This window comes from Physeter macrocephalus, chromosome 9 (genome assembly GCF_002837175.3).
Source record: "Physeter macrocephalus isolate SW-GA chromosome 9, ASM283717v5, whole genome shotgun sequence".
NCBI lineage: Eukaryota > Metazoa > Chordata > Mammalia > Artiodactyla > Physeteridae > Physeter > Physeter macrocephalus.
This window is the reverse complement of record NC_041222.1, coordinates 18,433,654-18,451,539: the sequence shown is the minus strand read 5'-3', so window position 1 is coordinate 18,451,539 and position 17,886 is coordinate 18,433,654. Positions and strand designations below refer to the sequence as shown.

Genomic DNA, 17,886 nt, shown 5'->3' with positions numbered 1-17,886 from the left:
GTTCAAATCCGTGTTACCAAATCAAGCATGCTCAGCTCTCTGAAGGAAAATGGAGGTTATCTCAGATGTCAAAACACTTCCCCGTGAATATTACTATTTTGGACACTGGCCATTTTATACATTTCAGTATTCATTTTTGCTCCACCACTGTTTGGTATTCCTGTGGTATTTATTCACCAAGCATAAGGGTAATATTATGGAAATGAGGAGGCATCAAGATCTTAATTTTGCTCTGACATGGAATCTATTCCTATTTCATATACAGGTTGGCTGTTATTTTCTAGCAGATGCTTTAAGGTTGATCCATATAAAATTGACACACTGTTGAGAATTAGGCGGTGGGGGGTGGGTGTTGGTGGGTAAGGGAAAAGCAAGAGAAAAGGACACAGGGGGAAGTGAGATGCTTATGTTTTTTTGACACTGAAATGGAATCTTTAAGTGTAAGTATTTTAGAGCCCTGGCAAGGAAGTCTCCTGATGGCTGGGTGAGCTTCATTTAATGGTGTTATTTCCCCATGGATATTAAGAGTCTTCCTGAGATGAGCACAAGAAGCTAATCACAAACAAAGGCAGCAGTGCTTATTCCTGACCACCTTGTTCCCTCCACTGGAGGGGGCTCTCTCAAGCCCTTCTCTTAAGATGTGAAAACAGACCAGATGGGTGTGCTATCTCCATCTTTTGGCCTTTAGCAGAGTCTTTGGAACAAAGCAGGGCAGCAGGGCTTCTTGAAGACTTGCTTGGAGGTAGAGAGAGAGAGAGGCTGGATGGAATCTTGAATAAAAATTATAGGTTCTGCTTTAAGCTGAATAAAAATAAGCTATCTGAAGAACATATAGAAGCGGCATGCATGCTGCCTCTGGATAGAATTCATTCTTATTTGTCTATCTACGGATAAAGGAGGAAGATAGATACATTGAAAGGAGAGTGCCATTTCTGTAATGCTCACCCTCGCAAAGGGTGTGAAACAATATAAAAATAGCGGCTCTTCCAAAATGACGGCTTCACTTGAAGTTCATCCACCTCTCTCACCCCATTCCTCACCACCACCACAAAAAGAATATTCAGACCTAGCCTAGTCACTGTGGGGAAAAGGCAGCGATCTTTTGTACGTTGTTATAATTAACCAGGCCCGTTTCATCATCAGATTATAGAACGGGATGCAGTGTTAAAAAAAGAACTAAAGGAAGAAAGCAGGAGAAATGACCATTTTAATTGCATGTTTATTCTCTCTTCGCTTTCCCAAATTGGTTTCGTTTCCTCTGAGTGGGGTAAGTGCCAGGGTATTCATAGGAGCAGGGGGCCAGGGTGGATTCCACCATTTACCAGCATTTGAATTACCTCCGGACGGATTGGCGGCCTCTAAATTTATACCCTTGAAGGCACAGCAACAAACCTTCATCTCCTATGGAAGAGACTTGAAAGCATGCCAGAACAGGACCTCCGTCCTGCCTTCTTAGAGTCCTGGCACGTAGAATCACACAAGAAAACAAAAGGCATTTGTGAGGAGCCGTCCAGGAAGAAAGATTAACAATATAAACTGAGGGGGGGAAAGAGAAAGAAAAGAAAAAGCCCTTTAAGGTGGTTTTGTGCTTATTTTAATAGAACTTGCACAGTCCCTGAATATCCTCTAATCAAAACCAAATGCTTGTTGCTGTACAGCACTCTTCCTTTGTTCGCTGGTAATGCCCACTCAGCTCTGATGGGGCTGGGTCCAGGACTGCTGGCTTATCTCTCCCCCAGGAAAAAACATCATCCTCAAGGTTAGAGCTTGCGGCCCGACTTGAAAAAGCCCAGGAAAAACACCCGTTGGCAGCTGGACCTTGTGGTCCCGTCACCCCCAATGCCTGATGAAAAACTTGAAGATGTTTTTGTATGCCTTTTGATCCAGAAATATGTAAGGAACAGGAATAGCGAAAGGAACTCCCGTTTTTCCCCTCCATCTCTGTCTCTCGTTCACTCTGTCGGTCCATCTGTTCACCTCGACGGGGGGGCTTTTCTCCTCCTTTCTTCCCTCTCCGCCCCTCATCCTTCCTCCATCCACCTCTGCTCCCTGTCAGTCTCTGACTTACTTGCGAAAAGAAAAAAAATCGGTCAGCTTTCAGCTTGATTGGTTCATGTTGTCTGACCTTGACTTTATGTGGGCTGGAAGGATTTCAGTCTTGGTTTTATCAGAATTAGCTTTTATCTGCACAGAAGTACCAGAGGAAGTCACTCATCTCCTCGTCTTTCACCTTAGGCTGGCTGCTTTCTCCTCTAATTTCTAGAACAACATGAAGAAAAGAAACAGGATGATTGTGATGGTTATGGAGATAGGACTTTTACTACAGGGCAGAGGGGATGAAGCCGTAATCGAGTCCTGGGCTCGGGATCAAGGTCTTTGGGTGACGCTGGGTGAGGTTATTAAGGGAATCAGGCGGCCTGTTTTGTTTTACCACCAGACACTTTGCAAAGGCTTGTGGGGTGTCCTGCAGGAGGGGAATGGGAAGGAAGAAGAGGACCCTGGAAACCCAGATACACAGGATCTGCACCTTTTCATGTCGCCCCAGCTCCGTGAAGCACAAATTGACTTTGTAATATTGGCTCCGAAAATGAATACCCAGGACATCACTCTGTGTTACTTTCCTGTGAAATTACTTTTCTGAATGAAAATATTGAATTCCTTTGAAAGCAAGTAGTATAATATCTCTGGAAATGAAAATCCTGTGGAAATCACAAAGGAAAGAAGACTGAAGGATATGAAAGCTTTATATCTCTAAATGTTAGTCAGTCCTGGATTTTTTTTTTTCCTTGACAACAATCATAACTGCTCTTTCTGATGTTGATACACTGGGTGTTGGAATCGCCTAGATGCTTCTATTACAGATTTAGGTTTTATCTACAATAAACAGCTAATATCATTATCTTAATTTACTACAGCATTTGTATGCACTCGGCACTTTTTGTAGTCTACTTGCCTAGTGAGTCTGACCTGCGGAATTTTCCTTGTCTCAAGGGGAACATATTGACTTACCGCCAGGCTTCTGGCTGTCACAGACAGAGCTTCTGCTGAACTGACAGATGAACAGGGCAGATCCCTCGGAGGAGGTAGAGGCGTGGACGACAGGCCTTCTCACAGTGCATCAGCTACCTGGTTGCTCACCATTATTCCTCAAATCATCTTGAGAGGGACGACCTCCACCCTTCTTGTTATATTGACAGGCTCACCGTCTGTAGAGGGAATTTCCCACAAATAAAAGCACTCCCTCTAGAAACGTGTTCCCCTTTCCATCTTCTCACTCATATCAGTTCTTTTAGGCTCGATTAGTTGAAGCGCCTTTGATTTTTAGGTACATTATGTTTGGTGACATGTATTCTTTTGTTTTTGTTTTTGTTTTTAAAGAGCAAGGTGTCAATTGTCAACTGAATAAATTATAAAACGCCTCTCTTAACTTCTCCCCAGATCGGTAGTCAAAAAAGTCAGGAAAGAGAGGAACAAACATTAAGGGAAGGATCTGGAAGCCCAATCAAGATAAAGTGATTCCAAAGGAGCGTTACCTTTCTGTAAAGGAGATGGAGGCCTCTGGCCGGATGGAGTTGCAGGCTTGCCTGATGCTGAGCTGGGCAGAGACGCAGATGAGATGGTTGAGATGCTGTCAGCCATGTTTGCAGTATGAGGGGAGCCAAGAGGTACTAGGTGACTGAGCCAATATCTTGATTTCCAAAAGCTTTAGAAAACTTGAAGATGCTTCTGATTTTTAAATAGATTAAGTGAAAAATTTTGGGCAATTACAAAAGGCATAGAGATCCCTGGGACTTAGCGATAATCCCTAAGAATAAATTTTGCCCTCACATCTTCATTTCATTTTGTGGATCAAATCTTGCCCATTTATAAAATCCTGTAGTCACAGAGTAGGATATCTGAGCTAGGGGCTTTATAAAACTTTAAAGTGAAGATGAAAACAGAGCTTGATGGTTTTCAATGTGGTGGATATGTAATTGGTAGAGTGTCGCAGTGGCTGTCAGAAGGGAGATCCCTCTAGAAACGGTGAAACTTCAGGTCATTGATCTGGCCCAGGCCAACATCTTTTTATTGAGATAGGTGACGACTTATTTGTTGAAGTGGCAGATGATATGGAGCCAGAAGGAATCATAAAGAACATGTCTTATATCAAAAAACTCAGCAAACTAGAGGGATGACATTTAACATAGATAATGGAAAGTTTCATACTTCAATATAAGTGTGGCTTCATGTGAAAATTAAACCTTTGCAAAAAAGACAGATGATTTGGGTAAATACAGTCAATGTGAAAGGCTCCAGATTCTTCCGGCCCCACCCAAAAGATTCCTGCAAGATGTTGTTCAGCCAAGTTAATCTCTTCAAAGAGGTGGTCAAGTATTCCTTTGGATCTCCCATACCTTCTAAGTTATGCTAAAAGAACTCATAATTATACCCTATATTTATATATACTACTATATGATTTTATATATGCACATGTTCCAGCATATAATGGGTGCTCAAAATATATTCATGGATTGAGGTTCTGAATCGTTTAAATTCTGTTGCTCCCTTGAATAGTCCATGCTGCCTTCATCATATGCACTTCTGCCCTGGGACATACCTTGCTTTTTTGTTTTAAAATTTATTAATTAATTTATTTATTTTTGGCTGTGTTGGGTCTTCATTTCTGTGCGAGGGCTTTCTCTAGTTGCAGCGAGCGGGGGGCCACTCTTCATCGCGGTGCGCGGGCCTCTCACTGTCGCGGCCTCTCTCATTGCAGAGCACAGGCTCCAGACTCGCAGGCTCAGTAGTTCATACCTTGTTTGTATCTCCTTTTGCAGAAACCTTTCAGTGTCTTAGTAAAATACTAGTGAGAATTAATATCCTAAGTCAAACTTCTGATACTAATTTTTTATACCAATATTCTTTAAGTCATTTGGCAAGGTGAGGCTCATCATCGATTAATGTTTCTCAAACATACAAATATAATTCCAATGTCCCAGCTACTGGAGATCAAAAACTCAGGTGTACAGACACCCCTTGACATGACCAGTGGCTAAATTCCTTACAAAGGATGCCAGCCAAAACTGATATGCCCAAAGCAATTTTCCAATAGAGTAATGGCACAGAAGAGATTTAGGATATTTCAGCCACTCTAGGGGCATATCACTATTTCTTTTTAATCCATAGTTACTTAAGCTGGACTCATTTAATAAGTATACAGGGTGAGAGGTGGTATAAACAGAGAAAGAGTTGGAGGTGATAAATCAGCTTCCTTGTACTGCCACAGGTTTGATGGCGATGGGTCATATCATGTCTTAGGATTTTTCTTTTCTATGCTTAAATAAATTAAAAATTGTGAACAGTGAAGCATGTGCCACGTTGCTCTGTGTAGCTGTGGAATCACAAGCAGTTAATGTGAGAACGAAACCCACAGTGCAGAAAAGCACAAACACAGCACAAATGCATCTCACTTGACAGGCAATGGAGAAATGAACAGGGTAAAGGATGGATACTAGAACGTTGTCATTCACCAGAAATTACGGTCTCAGGTACTGCGGTGCCCACCTGCCATGGTATTTGCCACACGTTACATTGCATCACTGTATTATTTCACTAAAAGGCCTAAATAAAATTATGTATATATCAAATATGCAAAACACAAATGTATCTAGACCAAGAAGTGCCTGTGTAAGCTTTTATAAAAATAGTCGTAGATCCAAGAAATGTTTATTTTCATTTGTCCAGGTTTGAGATGTAATGTGAGCAGAGTATATGAGCATCATAGATTTTCAGTCTCAAGTTAGAACATTCTTTTCTGGTGTCATCACAAACCAGCAGTGTGCATGGAATCCTAGTATTGACTCCCAAGCTATTTCTCTTCAAGTTACTCTTAACTAAGTAGCAGCCAAGACATTCTTTGCCAGATCATGTGTCTTGAGTTAGTTTGGAAAACATGTACAATTGAACATTTCCTTCCTCCCTCCCATCTTTGATAACTTCCTTCTTTCTTCCCCACTGTGATAGGTGCTGTGAACCTGGTGGGAAAGAAGAGACATGTAGAGCAATTATCACAACACAGTGTGGTCTGTGCCATCATCTTAAAGGTATGTATGGAATTTCAAGGGCACACAGATTTGGGGAGTGGGGTTTGTTTCCCGAGGGTTTCCTGAAACAGCTAGCCATTAGGTGGAGTCTTGAGGCTAGTTTTTTTTCAAGATTCAAATGAAACATCAAGCTCTGGAAGGATTTTTCCAAATTTTCTAGTCTTTCTTTAAGATACAAGCAAAGAGCTAAAATTTACTTTTGTGGCTAAGTTGGCTCATTCCTCTCTTGCTGTCAACTCTGCTTTTCATTAGAAATAAATTTGAAAAATCCAAAAGCGTGTTAATCTGGTTGCTAAGCTCAATTATTGAAAAAGAACAAATCAAGATCTTCTCGTAAGGAATATTGAGCAAATAAATGGAAACAAAACTTCTTAATGGTGTGGTAGTGGTTGGTGGAGGGAATTCCTTTTTTTTTTTTTTTTTTGTCCTGCAGAGACGTAAGCAGGGGTGGAAGATGCCATAGTTGAGTATTTGGAAGGCCTTGCCTACAGCTGTGCAGCTAAGTCACGGTGTGAAGGAGTTGTAAGGAGGTAGACTGCACTCAGCTGGGGGAGGAATAGCAGATGAGTCATTAATATCATCTGTGTATTACAATAGGACAGCTCAAGATCTGGATTTGAAGCACTAAATGTATCACCCTCACCTTACTTTGGTACAGTAATGGAAAAGCCAGATAGAGCTGAGTAGAGAAATGTGGTAGGAAAATAATGGGACATTAGTCCAATTCTTGATTCATCAGTTATTAACAACATGACCTTTCACTGCCTATTAAACCTTCAGGACTCATACTCCTCGTCAGTGCAATGTTGGAGGGTGAGGGAAGGGTTTATAATAAATTATCTCTAATAGCGAATCTAATTTAAAATTTTTCACCAAATCACCAAAGGAGAGTTCAGTTTAATTCCTGTACCTTCATTGCATGTACCGTTCTCCTATGAAATCTTCATATATAGATGTAAACATACATAACTGGAAATGATGTAGAAGGCATATTATACCCCAGAGCTAATAAGGGTTCACTAATTCTCTGTCTTGCCTCTATGTACCTCAAACATATAATTTCAAACCTTTTGTCCAAACCCATTTCCAATTACTCACCTTCAAGCATTTCCCATCTCAGGCAATTCTCACAACTGTCTGAAAATATCAGGCATATTTTCACCTCTGTCTCTTGACTTGTTTTCTTAGAAAGTTCTGTAACTCAGTGATGCCCATATTCAAATCCAGCCCATCCTTCAAGGTCCATCATATCGGAACTATTTCCACGAGCCACACCTGACTACCTCCTCTCTGAAGCTGAGAGGGGTCTCAGGTCTCCTGTAGGCCACCCAGCTCTCTTAACAGCACTTGCCTGTTTGCTGCCTTGCATTAGATTCATCTGTCTAAATATCTGTTTCCTTATTAAAGAGGGACTGGATCTTATTTATGTGTACGTTCCCAGAGCTTATCAGAGTGCTTGGAACATGATGGACAACCAGCGTGTTGGTGGAATAGAATCAGGGAAAGATTGTCTTTTTAAGTAGACACTCGTTCAGAGTGAAAGTGTGAGCCCTCTCACCAGCACGAGGCTGTACATGATCTTTCCCACCTTCTGCTCCAACCATACTGGCCACCTTGCTTTCTGCTGCTGAAGCTGGTCCAAGCCTTTTCCTGCCTTAGGGCATTTGCTTCAGTTGTTTCCCCTGCCTTCAGGCTCTTCCCCAGATAACAGCAAATCCCTTTTCTCCCTTCCATCAGCTCTCTGCTCTGGGAGGCCTTCTCTGACCACCCTATATAAAATGGCAATTTATAGAACTCTCCGTTCCTTATCTCTTTCATTTGTCTCCATAGCACTCATGACTATTTTTCATAATATGTATTTATTTGTTTGCTAGCCATTTGTTCCGTCAGAATGGAAGGTCAGGAGGGCAGGATTTGTGTTCACTGCTTTGCCCCCAGTGCCTAAATCTCTGCCTGGTGTATATTAAACCCTGTGGGTCCTTCCTCCAGAGTCTGCTTATTCTCCTCAGCGTGTCTGAGGTCTCTCTAGACTCATGCCAGCTTGAAGCCAATGCCGCTTTCTTGCTTCTGGGCCCTTACCTCTACTTCCACAGTCTCTCTTCTATACCGTAGACCTCAAGTTAAGAACCGCTGATCTAGTGGAGCAGGAAGGTATGAACTACAGCAGTAGCCATAAGATTCATAGTATATATATTAAAAGAATGGGGAGAGATAAATAACGGAAGGAAAAATAAGTAAAGGTATATGGTTTTTATAGAGAACCCCATAATCAGAAATAGAGTGTAATGAAGCCTATTCGTTATTGATAATACATTTCAGTTTAAAAGAGGGCTAGGGCTTCCCTGGTGGCGCAGTGGTTGAGAGTCCGCCTGCCGATGCAGGGGACACGGGTTCGTGCCCCAGTCTGGGAAGATCCCACATGCCGCGGAGCGGCTGGGCCCGTGAGCCATGGCCGCTGGGCCTGCGCGTCCGGAGCCTGTGCTCCGCAACGGGAGAGGCCACAACAGTGAGAGGCCTGCGTACAGCAAAAAGAATAAATAAATAAATATAAATAAATAAATTTAAAAGAGAAAATAAAAGAGGGCTAATAGCTGATGTTTCAAGGATACATGGAAGCTTTAGTAAGTAGTTTCCATGTTCAAAGCATGTCAGTGACTTCAAAGGGGCTTTATGGATTCTGCTCTTAATAAGTTTATGTTGATGATACGGTGCATACTTATTTTTTGGTAAGAAATCCTTTGGAATGATCGATTAAACTTTACCTTGCTCTTATAAATTAATTTACTATGTGAGATTAAAATGGTTCATAGATTCAGTGACAGTTACACCGTGTCCACTTCTTTTAGAATGACCCTAATCTGCACTCAGACCCATAATTACTTGGAACCACTGGGCTCGTAGTTTCTATTTCTGGCTGATTTTATATGTTTTCGTTTTTTCCATAAAAATCTTAAACAGGTTGCATCCTGATCAGATGGGCCATATTTGGCTGTTGGGTACTCATATTGTAAAACACAAGTGATAAAGGCTTTGAAGAGATAAGATGCATGGGTGAAGGAGAGAGAAAAGGAGGAGATGACTTTTAAATCCATTTATTGAACAAGTATTTATTGAGCATCTTCTATGTACCAGCACTGCCTGGGTACTAAGCATATAAAGATAATTAAGGCATATTTCCTGTCCTTGTCTAGATTTTGAGCCTCTATGATGGGTAAACAAAGAAGAAAGCAAAGGACACCGAGTAGAGAAAAGATTACAGGTTAAGACTTGGGCTTGTTGAATTTGAGATGAAAGCAATACATCCAAATGGTCTTTACCGTGCTTTTGATATGAGTCGAAAAGTCTAAGTTCTGTGGGGAAAAGGCAGTGAATAAAAAGACAGACCAGCATGACATGGATGTGAAAAGTCTGTGCATGTGGGATCCTCCCGGACCGGGGCGCGAACCCGGTTCCCCTGCATCGGCAGGCGGACGCACAACCACTGCGCCACCAGGGAAGCCCTTTACCGTGCTTTTGATATGAGTCGAAAAGTCTAAGTTCTGTGGGGAAAAGGCAGTGAATAAAAAGACAGACCAGCATGACATGGATGTGAAAAGTCTGTTTTCTATTGGGAAGTATACATTTGATACTTTATGGATGAGAGAAGGTTTTTTTTTTTTTTTTTCTTCCTTTTTCCTAATTTAAGTTAGGACTTCTTGCCAAGTTTCTGCTTAGGAATTCTGAGCTGAACTTCAAATGTTTAGGGGCTTCTGTTTTAAACACATTTGGAGTTGTGGCTTCTTGTTCAAGGAAAAAACCCCTTCAAGTACATCAAAGAGCTGTGAAAAAAGATACAGTGTGTTGACAATTTTTGCAAGGAGTATACATTTGATACTTTATGGATGAGAGAAGGTTTTTTTTTTTTTTTTTTCTTCCTTTTTCCTAATTTAAGTTAGGACTTCTTGCCAAGTTTCTGCTTAGGAATTCTGAGCTGAACTTCAAATGTTTAGGGGCTTCTGTTTTAAACACATTTGGAGTTGTGGCTTCTTGTTCAAGGAAAAAACCCCTTCAAGTACATCAAAGAGCTGTGAAAAAAGATACAGTGTGTTGACAATTTTTGCAAGGGCATCAAAACCAGAAAGATTTCTCTGCTGTACACACATATTTCAAAGTTAGGGGGGACAGTTTCTGGTGAGAGTCTTCTGTTGCTGTATTAAACCCCAAATACTTGGGAAATAACACATTCATTGTACCTAAAATATGACTTGGCTCACCTAGCAATTTCAAGCCAATGTCTAGAAGATGTTTTCTCTGGTGGGTAACCTTTAAATAAATTGTGAGGCTTCTCATTGCTCGGCCCAAGTCAGAAGAGTCAGAAAACAGAATCGGGGGGGGGAGGAATCTTCCCGAAACATCACAGGCCATTTGACCCAGAGCCTTGAAGAAACTGCTTACAAATTCAATTTAAATCACAATGGGCAGGATCTTGTGAAGGGATGATGGAAGAAGATTGCCTGTGTTGATTCAAGACCCATTTTACTCCTTCATCCTTGATGACCTGGTAAAAGCAGGTACAGAATAAAATCCACACCTCCAAGGGATAAACCGCTATTAAATTCTTGGTAGAGGAGCCTGGGCATCATGTTCACAAAGATGGGGTCTGGAGCCCCAGCTCTATCACTTGGTATCTGGGAAGGTTTCCCTGACCTCCTGAAGCCTCTGTTTTCTCATTTGGAAAATGGAAGCAATAATGCCAACATTTCCAGGTTGTTGCTTGAATGAATGAATGCTGGATATAAAGTGCCTAGCAGATTACTTGATGCTTAGAAAGAGCTCAATAAATGCCACCCCACTCCCACCTCTTTCCCTTGAGGGGATAAAATCATCTTAGGCCTAGTTTAGGTTAAAATGAGGATGTCAAATTAAGAAATCAAGGAGGCAATGATTTTGTATGCCTGTTCCAGCTCTGCGACCGCTAGCCATGTGACCTGAGGCAAGTCACTTAACCTCTCTCACCTCCGTTTTCTCCCCTACAAATGAAGTTAACAAATGCTTGTAAATTAGAATAAAAGATCAGGTTAAACTCCTAGGCCGGAAAGCAAATGGTCAAGAAGGTTGGCTCTAGAGTTAGGCTTCCTAAATTCCAGCCTGGGCTCCAAAACTTACTTGCTCTATGACTTTGGCCTAGTTACCAAAGATCATTGTGTCTCAGTTTCCTTATCTGCTAAATAGGGATAATAATAATAGTTTATGCCCCATAGATATGAAGAGTAAGTCAGAGAATGCATGTAAAACGCTTAGCATATGCCTGGCACATAGTAAGTGCTCAATATGTATCTTTATTATCTCAAGAGAACTCTGGTGGAAAGCTTGTGGCTTGTGACCAAAGAATACAGATAGAATTAGTAGGGAAAGCTTAAAGTGCGATTTCGAACGACTCCCGCCTAGAAAGCCTGAATAGACCTTTCAGATTTCGGTTCTCTAGTGGAGTATAGCCTACTGGGTTGTGCAAGTGTTTGGGAACCATTTTGGGAACAGCAACGACTTATATTGTTAACAGAATAGCTCATTCCTCTCAGCCTCTCTCTATGGAGCTGACCTTCTTGAAACAGATGGGCCTGTTTCAAGGTCAGGATTCCTTGGAAGAGTGCTGGGATTGCTCTAGTTTGGAGTAGTTTATCTACAGCTTAAGAAACCTGCCCTACAATAATCACCAAGACTTTCAAGCCCTGACAGTATAGAGGATCTCAATTTAATACTGTTGTTGAGTAACCGATGTATGAGATACTCTGGTTCCAGTTCTGTTGCCCAGATAAACTTACACGGAGTTCAAACCTGAACAGTCAAGCAATAAGAGTTGCTAGCCATGTCCCCTTGTGTAGCCTTACTAAGGGCGGTGGTGATGTCCTCGGCATTGCTGTGAATGATGAATCCAATTCATTGCAGCTTCCTGCTTGCTGCTGTCTAGACTCTCTCTGTAAAGGAGTTCCAAGGAAGGAAATGGCTATGGCCACCTGCAGTGCCACCAGAGAAAAGAGGGCATAATCAGGGCCAGACCGAGTGCTTTAGAAGACTTCTGTGCTAAAAATATGTGTCCCACCTCCACCCCCACCACTCTTCCCCACATTATATGCCATGGAAAACAAAGGTAAATTATAAAATAAGTGTATCCAAATCCAACAAAGTTCTGAATTTTCCATGATGATTTAAAAATGTGTCTACGTGTACTTTTTTAAAAAATCCCTGCTTTTTTGGTGCTTAGAGCACCTGTTAGTTTGCCATTCATCATCAAGGCCTAGCTGATTATCCTGGTGATCCTGATCTTGGGATCACCATCCAGAGAGTGTGTGAGGTATCTGGGAAGCGATTATCCCTCTGATAAAAGACTATAATTAACTAAGTGGGTGGATCATTTGTTAAGTGTGTGCTTTTCCCAAAGGAAGGGCAGAGATGGTATGAAATAGGGGTGACATCTCCCTATGAGTACAAGTCGTTGGCAGAAACACAAGACTTTGGAGTGAGCACACGTTAGTTCAGGACTCTGGATTTTGGAATTAACCTCTTAACTGGTTCCCTTTACCCTAGTCTTTCTTATATCCAATAGACTACGTTGTTGCCGGAGTGATCTCTTTAAAAAAATGTGACCACGATAGTCCTCTGTTTAGAACACTTTATGTGAAGTCTCACCATTGCCTACAGAATAAAGATAAACTCTTTTGTACCTGAAGGTTCTTTACAACACACTTCTTCCTACCTATTGAGTTCCATCTCTCCCTATGGCCCCAACTGACCCTGTGCTCTAGCCACGCACAGACATCCTTCCTAATCTCTACATTGTTTCCACTGTTTGCTCCTCTGTACCACTTCATCCAACTGGTACACTACCAGTCATCTCTCAGAACCCAGCTCCTATGTCCCTTCCTGTGGCCTGGGTTCCCTGATTCTCCAGACAGACTCACTGTCTCACTTCTTTGTGCCCCACACACTTGGTTCAATCTCTGTGGTCACACTTCTGCTATAACCTTTCAGACATGGTGATTTACGTGTCTGCATCCTCGTTTTGCAACTGTGAGCTCCTTGAGGGCTGGGACCAGGCTTGGTTCATTTGGGTATCTTCATTGACTTTACAATGCCCAGCACACAGTAGGTGCAAAATAATATTTGCTGAATAAATACAATAACTAGTCATAAGCTGGCACTAATACAATAATACCAACCTCCATGAAGGCAGAAACCATGTAGCTGGCACTCGGTTGAATGAATGAGTGAGGGAATGAAAAGCTCATAGAGCTGTTGTGAAAATCAAAATGAACACTGTGGAAGCTTTGTGAACCATGTATGGCTGGGCCTGGGCAAGAGGCTGTTACTGTGATTGCAATGAGCACAGTCCGCTGGCTTTCACAGCAGTGTGGCCAAGTACAAAGGGCCATAGGAGCCAGTGCTTAGCTGCCTGACCGTCACCCCAGGTAAGGAAAAGGCAGCGTTCCATTGACTGGACGTGTAACGGGGTGAAAGTGAACCTGCTGCTATTTCTTTCACAGCTTGTGAAAGCTGTAATGAAAAGATCTGAGAAACTCTTTTGCCCTAGTCCTGGAAGAAGGGTGTCATAAATGTCCAGTTTGCCACTGATTGCTGCATTGGCACAGGTACTCCACAGCAAGTCACTGAAACATAGCTAACCAGAAGCACACCTGTTGAAAAAGCAACCTAGCCTCTCTTATTTCTTGAATTGAGTAGCAAATTAGAATAACAAAAACCACCATTAATGGCACATCTTCTCTGTCATACATGGCACAAGAATCTCATTTGATGTCCACCCAAACATAAAAGTGAGTGTATTGTCATCATTTTAGGGAACATAGTGCTCAGTCAGGTTAAGAGCTTTTCCCCAAATCACTCTGTGTATCAGTCAGCTTTCACGATATTATACTGAGGTAACAAACACCCCCAATGTCTCAATGTCTTGGAACAACAAGCCTTTAATTCTCAGTCATATTACATTCCTAGTGCAGTGTCTGAGGGCAGCTATGGCTCTGCCCTATGGGTCTTCTTTATTCCAGAACCCGGACTAAAAAACAATCCTGATTTGGGGTATATTATTCTCATGACAGAGAGAAAAGAACAATGGCTCCCCTCCCAAAGGCTCTTAAAGTTCCTTTGGATTGTGGCATACATTACTTCAACTCACATTCCGTTGGCCAAAGCAGGTCATACGGCCAAGCTTGAAGTCCAGGTGATAGGAGTGAGGGCTTCTCCCATAGATAGACATCCCAAGTCCCATGGCAATGGACAGGAGGGAATCATTGGGAAGGGATCATTAGGGTCAATAAGAAAACCACCTAGTAAGTGACAGAGCTGGGTTTAAAACTAAAGTTCTCCCTTATCCACATTCCAAGTTCTTTCCACCATACCAAGTGATCTCTAATGAGAGCCTCAGTGCAGATTTATTGACCTTGATGACAGGAGCCCTGAGTAAAACTCCAAGGCTTGATTCCTGCAAGTGCAGGTGAAGGAAGAACTAAGGACTGCATCTTGTCACTTAACAGAGCAGGATTGCAAGTGTGTGTCAGGGAAGTCTTGCACTGTTGTCTGTCAGTGTAATTGGGATGAAAAACCTACTGTCTCTCTGCAGCCCTTATTGCTCCAGTAAATCTCCCACTGTACCTCCCATTACCCCTCGCTTAAAGCACCGATTATTCCTTTATTAGAGCTCAGCCACAAGTAGGCCATGAATTTTTATGGCTTTTCCGGATCTCATAAGGCAATGAGACTCATCCATTTAAACACAGTCGCTAAACTCTACCGCAGGTTTATGACCTGATGTAGCATTTCACCGCTGTTTAAAAAGAAGCTGCACCCACTCATCCTTTCTTGGAACTTTTCATTTCCTCCTTGAAAGAAAGAAAATTTCAGTTTCCCACTTTCAACCCCCCTAATGGTTCGCTTGAGATGTGGCCAGGGTGAAATGCCACCACTGACTAAAATCTGAATGTACCCACTTTGGGCATCACTTCTACCTGGGGGTGGGCGGGAACCCAAACTTCTTCCAGCCTCCTCCAGTTCCATTGGAATGTTTATTCTGTTTGATTGACATGTACCTACCTTCGGCAGTTTATTCACGAAGCAATAACTGCATAACTACTGCATGTCAGATAATGTGCCAGGCATGACGCAACTTCTGCTCGTATTGCTGTGGGCTGCCCCTCTGTGAGGAAACGAGGAAAGAGAGAAGACACTGCTGTTTCTTGAGGGACTTCAAAGCAATTTCATGTACACTGTCTCATTTGACTATGTCTATGACCTTCACCATTGTCCAGGATTATCTCACCTTGGACATGGCACAGCTGAAAAGTCCTTGAGTTTTGTTTGGATCCTCAAGAATATGGTTGAGCACTGTTGGTTGTGTGGCTCTGAACCCAGAGCTTGGCTCTTGGAGAAAGAAACACAGTCCTCCAAGCAGTTCAATTTCTGAAAATAACCACTGTATTTGCTATTAGCAAACTTCTTCTGAGAACATCCTGCCATCAAGTAACTACTCTTAGCTTCCACATCATGAGATTGTTTTCCCTCCCATAAATTAGAGATGTTCATTTCCATAGTTACTGGACTTTTCCTTCTCGATTTTCACAGGTAGTTTTCAACTCAACATGTCTCAAAGCAAATTCACTATCTCCCACATCAGCTTACTCTTAAATTTGCTCATCTTCTTTTCTTTCCCTCTTGGTCAGTGGGCAAATCATTTACTCCTTCACCTGCATTTGTAAGCTGGCAGACAGCCTTGATTTCTTATTCCCCTTTATCTGCCCCAACCAATCAGTTACTGAGCCCTGCCTTTCTTGCCTTCTTAGCGTCTTTCAAATAAGTGATGTCCACTCCATCACTGCTGCCTCTGTCTCTCCTTACCGGGATTCCTGCAACACCCACTCCAACTGTGGCCTTCTTGCCTCCTGTCTCACTTTGCTCCTGTCCATCTTAATCAGTATTTCCGGAGTGACCTTTCTACACCCAAATCTATTCATGTCACTCTCCTCTATAAAGCCTGCATTGGTCCTTCAGTGTGTTCAACAGAAAGGCCTTCCCTTTCAGCACAAAGCAACAAAAGCCTAATTAGAGGCTCCCTACCTCCCACTTCTGTAATTCCTATCCCTCAAAATGCACCTTATGAACCAGTCATGTCAACTGACATGGCTATTTCCGGAAATGAGGATCCATTTTTTTTCCCCTAACATATGCTATACTGCCTCCCTTTGTCCTCCTAGAAGACTTCCACCCACCCCTAAAGATTCAGTTCGAATCTTCTTTGTGAAGAAAAGTGCCTTACGATCTCTAGGCCAGATAAATCCCTTCCACGTTTGGGCTTTCGCAATAACTTGAATTTCACTTACTTTTCCAATTTATCATCTCCTCTCCTAAACTGCCAGCTCAGTAGAACACATACCATGTCTTATAATACACCCCTTGTTTTTACTGCTTACTTAGACCTTTCATGTCCTTTGTCTGATTGATCCTCCAACCCTGTCAGATAGGCCCCTATTATCCCATTTTACAGATGACGATCAGGTTCATCTAATGTTTCAAGGTTGTGCAGTTAGTAAATGGAAGGCCCAGAGGTCCGAGCCAAGTGTCCCCACTGCCATACACTCTTTGCTAATTCACTTCTTTACTGTTTACAACAGCAGCGGCAGCTTTTCCCATGTAGACAGAAGGGGCTTAGCAGAGGGCACCTGGTTGGAAAAGAAGTCTAACCGACTTGCCTTCAAGCTGCATTTGCAAGGCCAGGACAGAGTTTGTGTTTGGATTGGGTTCTACATTATTGTAAATATTGTAATGTTTTCTGAAGCTATTTTTATCTCATACATCGTATATGATTGAGAAAATCCAAGTTGCCTATACTGAAAAATTCTATCATCATTGTACTCATCTTTTTTTTTGGAAGGAGGTTTCAGCCACCAGATGAGAATATGGGGTTGGGGGGGCGGTGCGTTTGGCCTCTTTGTTGACGCTGCTCTTAGCCTCAGTGGGTTGCCAGGCATAGATTAGAAGCCCAGCCTGAACCTCATCGGTATAGCCAGGGCTGAAATGCTTTTAGCAGGGAAATGCCTAGGGTTCTGGCCTCAGGTTGATCGCAGGTGGGTGTAAGATGTGTCCACATGAACATTTCTGCATCTGAGGAATAAAACTGCCGCTACCTTTACCTGTTCTGCTGATCAGTAAGCCCTGGATAAAGACACACATGTGGCAAATTCCTTCTGGAGTTTAGAACTAAGAAATTGTTTCGCCTAAAGATATGCTAATCTTCCTTTTATCACAACAAGAGTTATGGAAACCAGTAGGGCCCAAACCTGGGCTATGAATCAGAATTACCTGGGAACATAATAAATACAATGATTCCTCTACCCCATCCCTGGAAATTCTGATTGAGAGACCTGGAGAGGGGCTGAGGAATCCATTTTCTGTAGATCAACTGGATTCCCAAGCCCTCTATGCTGATAAAGCCACTGTTCCCAGCAGTAGCCTCTCACATTTTTTTTGAACTTTGCATAGCATTTTATTTCATTTTTTTATCTTTTCTTTTTTTTAAGTTTTTATTTTATATTGAAGTATAGTCGATTAACAATGTCATGTCAGTTTCAGGTGTACAGCAAAGTGATTCAGTTATATATATACATGTATCTATTCTTTTTCAAATTCTTTTCCCATTCAGGTTATTACAGAGTACTGAGTAGAGGGAGGAATATATTGGGAGTTTGGGATTGACATGTACACACTGCTTTATTTAAAATAGATAACCAACAAGGACCTACTCTATAGCACAGGGAACTCT

General features: G+C 42.1%; 1 long non-coding RNA gene across 3 annotated transcripts in view; it reads left to right on the top strand.

Moving 5' to 3' along the window:
* LOC112065527 (uncharacterized) overlaps nt 1–17,886 on the top strand; it is a 544,628-nt gene that overhangs the window by 351,630 nt on the left and 175,112 nt on the right. For all 3 annotated transcript variants that reach the window (XR_003681165.2, XR_008618183.1, XR_002892077.3), the window contains exon 3: nt 6,004–6,083. This is a non-coding gene — a long non-coding RNA (uncharacterized lncRNA). The remainder of the gene's footprint in view (nt 1–6,003; nt 6,084–17,886) is intronic.